Genomic DNA, 5,124 nt, shown 5'->3' with positions numbered 1-5,124 from the left:
AGCTTTTTATTTAGTTTTTTAATTTAAAGCACTGACTATGGAGCTATTACGGTTTCCCTAAAACTATATCCAAATTTATCATAGTACATAAACATTTATCAACCCCGCCTGGAAATGGGTAACGTCCATTTAGATATTTCCCACGAGGCCTGCGTGCTCTAGATTCCTGTTAGAACTAGTACTAATGGCCATACACGTCATCATCCAGAGACGAATCGAGGCATCAATAGGCAGTTGATTCGAGATTATTTTTTACGGACATTTTGGGATTTTTTTCACCTCTTATTCTCCTGGAGTTTGTCGCACGCGAGTAGATGAACTTATAACCAAGTCGGTGAATGTGAAGTTAAAAACAACCTCAGGCCTTGGTTGGTTCTGCATAACAGTGAAAGTGTTGAATTAAAAATATTTGTATTATGTATTGGACATATTCGTATCGTCCGAGTAAGTAACTTCTAGTCAATAGATATGTTTTTAACGCTTCTATAAATTTTGTTTCGCTTGTTTCCGTTTTTATAAAAAAAAAAAACTTCTTACCTGGACGCATAAATTCAACAGATAAAGAATCTGTGCATGTAATGATGTAATTGGATAATTTTAAGTCATATGTCATCTTAGCATGTCTTTTTCTTAAATTTAATAAACAGTATAACACTTTAGCTTATTCTTAACACAAGCGACATAAAATTGAATTTAGTGCTAATCTTAACGAGTCGACACAACCTCAAATGGCTTTGATTTATACCGCATAACAGTGAAATTGATTCATCAATCACTGGAAAAAATATATCGTAAAATTGAAAACACGATTTCTAAACATTTTCACCAAAAAAAAAACACAAACTTGCGTCGAAATTTTACATAAAAACCCCTGTATTCAATAGGCACTTTACTAATACCAATATACCATAATAATATATACCAATATCGAGTTCTTAGGTTTTCGCGATTGTTATACATAGGAAATGAAACTATTTTTCCGGATTTAAATCGCGTATATTTGTTTTTTTCAAACAAACCGACGTTTCGGGCCCTTTACAGGTCCCATGGTAACGGTTGATTGAGGTGGTACAGTCTTCAACTAGTTATGTCTAATATTGATGCAAACCACCCTATTTTTTCACCATAGTTACAATAGTTATTAATTAAATACCTTATTTTTAATTTTACAAAGAAAACATTCCAATTTACGCTACATTAAGTTTTACAAATTATTTTATTGAATGAATTTTTATTAAGTTCAATTTATAATTAATTATTAATAGAAATTGGAATAAACCAAAACATATCAATTAGTACTGTAGTCTTGTGTGTTTGGGATTTTTCATTAAACAAATATACGCGATTTCAATCCGGAAAAATAGTTTCATTTCCTAAATATATACCAATTTTTTTTTTTATATATACTGAACTAAATATAACACGTATAGTATACGATGTACATTTTTCAAATTTTCGTTTGTAAATAAATAAATTCTGAAATAAAACCAGTGTCTTTGCCACTCGAGCCAAGCAAAATGAACCGTATTAGTACGGGAAAAAGTTTGAATTCGTGATAAGGAAGTATCGAGTCATAAGATGTGAGGTGTTTGTCTCAGTTTAATTGTAAGTTTTAAACTTAACTCTATTATATGTACGTTTCGTCATAGTCCAATTGTATCGTTTATTTTTTATTATATTCATTGGCGCGACAAACAAGCTGTTCGCCTCTAGGACTAGCATGACAGCGCGCGACTTGGGTGAGAGCGATATAAAACGCCAGACCTCTATGCGAGAATGGCAGTCTCTCGCGCGTTGTGTCGTTCTCGTGCAAGTATAAGTAGTAACGTCTCGTACAAGTGTAAGTATATGTAGTGTATGAATAAAAAAAAAGATCTCAGGGACATAACTCGTTACTTTGAGATATAAGTTTGAATTATCTTCTGCACCACATATTATTCAAAACCCGAACGCTGTAATCTCAGGCCGTAATGCTCCTACTACTTTTTGGCAGTAGAAATATTATGGTGGCAATACTTTCCTGGACGAACTTCTCACAAGTAGCAGAGGCGCCCCATCCTCTACATAGCAAAATCTATATCCTGTACCCTTACTTATGAGCCTGCCCTATGCTAGAGCACTTCCGCGGTGCTGTCGTTAATAAGGGCCTTCCAATGTTCAATACCAAGACGTCTTGTCTGTGATGTTAATTTATGATCTCGTAAAGAAGAACGTCCAATTTGGACTCGCAAATTTTTAAGTCGCGACCGGAAATAAGTTTCATTTTTACAAGCTGCATAATTACAAACCTTTTTGTATTGAACTGAGGAAAACCAATTATAGTAACATGTCTCCACTTTACTCCACTATGAGAAAATACAATTAAATTTTTCAAAATTGTGAATTGGATATTTTTAGTGATAAACATCACGGCTTCAGGAATGTAATCCAAAAATATTTTACTTGTGAAGTTAACATAAAATATCTAGCTATTTTTGGTTTGCTTAATTTTTGCCTAATTTTTGCTTAGTTTTGCTCAGTTTTATCTGTTTTTGCTGTTTGAAAGTACATAAATTGTTGAACGTAAACTCGATTTGATCTAGTCATGTATGTTTATACAGTCATACTCTCGTGCTTCCAAAATAATAATTATTATCTTTATGTAATGCAGTGCATACCTTTATTTTAAGTGCATGCATAATACTAATTTTTAATGTTTCGTTTTTGTAAATATTTAACGTATCTGTATGTATTTAGTTGGTAAGCCTTACTAAATAAATAAATAAATAAAACTTTGATATAAATTATAGAAAAAAGGTATGAATTTTTAAAAATACGTAACAACATATGGATGACATTGTAAATATTTGTTCTTGAACGTAACACGACTTACAGTCTGACATTTTATTTTAAACCTTCACACTTGCCATGATTTCTTCAACGATTAACTTCAACTTGAAATAATAACTGCCTCCGTGGCCGAACGGTTACCATGAGATTGCCACGCAGAAGTCCTAGGTGCGATTCCTGGGCCGGGAGAAATATTTGTATGGCCTACATTTATTACTCTCATGAGTTTGGGTGTAATTTGTGGTTGCCTGTGTATGTGTGTGTCCATGGTATCCGCGACACAGGGTTTCCCTAGTGCGGAGCTATGTTGAGTCTGTGCGTTATTATTATTATTATTGTGAGTTATAATTATGAACAAAGTTACAACAATTGTGACACCGATAAGCAATGATCTTACGTGTATACGTAAGTCTTAATTAATTTGACTCAACTTTAAAGTTCTCAGAAAATGCAAGAAGAAATTGTTTCAACGTTGGAGAAATCGTGATAATGTTAACGAGACTTCAAACTAAATGTCAAAACCTGAGTTGTGCTACTTTAAAAAATAAATGTAACGCTAAAAATCGATCGTCTCTTTTTGCACCGTTTCTATCTCATTCGTCTGTCGTAGTGAGTCTAAGTATTATTTTTACCCCCAGCTATTATTATCTTAGAATAATATTTAATTACGTAATACAGAGGAACATATTGATGTTCATTATTAACATAACCTCAAAAAGAAAATGTTGCTTATATCAACTTTCCATGGTTAAAAAATATATAAATCCAGTATAATTAGAAACTATATGGAATACATAAAAACTTCAAATTTTTTTAACTGGTCCAGGACTGTATGGAATTTGGGCATTGTTCTTTTGACAATTCGTATTTAACCTAGAGTTACCACCTTCCTCGCTTTCTAAAAAATCATTTGCTGAAGGGGCTACGATATGTCGATATAAAAAATGGGGATCGAGTAAAAAGTCAGCAACATGAACCACATCTAAATAGGTGGGGTCTAGGCGGGGTCAACCTAGCCTGGATTCAGTCCCTGTGACAGGTACATTAGCTTCAATTATTAAATGATAACCTGGTATCATAATAGCTTCGTTTACATGTGTGCTATACGTCATTGCTAGTTGTTTCCCTTTCATATAGACACTGTAGTAATTGAAAAGTGTTTTGAGGTCAACTTTTGTCTATTCCACACAATACTGGCTTTTGCTTGTGCGAAAAAAGTTTTGTCTCTTTTAAAATGTTCTACCACTCACGCAAAAGTGAATTAAATGGATTATTACCGAAAACCCCTTTTTTATTAAAAGCATTTGTGTTGTTATATGAATTTTCATCGTCATCTTCATGGGCACGAGTCTTTTTTTTTTGTATGTACCCTTAGAATAATAACGCATAGAAACCTAGTCCGCACACGCTAAGTAAGGCAAATTGAAGCGCTCCTAATGGGCCTACACGAGCGGGTGGGCCTTCAGTGCTCAAGGTCAACTTGCACCGCGACCAGATCAAGAATTTTAGCTAAAATTGACGAAATGTGCGGTAAATTAGTGTAAAAATACTTCAGACAAACATAAAATAGATACTAACATCACATTCCACAAGGAAGTAACACGTTTCAACTTGTATTTTTATATAAATATTCACTAAAACCGAAAATTAACCTACTACTAAAACTAGCCTACATGAATTTGATTTTTGCCTCACTTGTGACAGTTCGTTTGATATGAAACTATCATTCTATGCGTTATTATTCTAAGTATGCACTTATGTTACGCGATAACTCCGGCTTGCTTTTCTCAAACAATGCGAGAAAATAATAAAAGACTACAGAGAGGAAGATGTGTAATAGAAAAAGTTAAAAATTTAAATTAATATCAAAAGTAATATTTTGATGTTTTTCCACGCACATTTACAGTAGTCTCCTGAACTTCTGATACCTAGTCGTGGTTCTTTAGAGCATGAAAATTTCATAAGTTTTCAAGTAGGTATATTACTTTGCTCGTAGCCGCCAAACTGTTTTTCATGGTTAATGTTGCCTCTTGCTGATTTAAGACAGAGTACTGATCCATTACTGTATTTTAGTTATCGCTTTTCTCACTAGAACTAATTTTCGCGACGAAAAGACGAAAAACAGTAAATAATACCAAATCATTTTAGTTTACCATTTTTCTTTTTTTTTTAGTAGTACACGGTACAGGTAGGTGTTTTTAATTCTCGCAATTACGAACACTGGGCAGTTGGCTGTATAAGTTTTCCTTTTGCCTGTTTACATAGTTAATTGTTAGTAGATAGGTTTAAAAGTTT

This window comes from Hyposmocoma kahamanoa, unplaced genomic scaffold (assembly GCF_003589595.1).
Source record: "Hyposmocoma kahamanoa isolate Upper Pololo Valley unplaced genomic scaffold, ASM358959v1 263, whole genome shotgun sequence".
Classification (NCBI taxonomy): Eukaryota; Metazoa; Arthropoda; class Insecta; order Lepidoptera; family Cosmopterigidae; genus Hyposmocoma; species Hyposmocoma kahamanoa.
Note: the sequence above shows the minus strand (reverse complement) of the source record.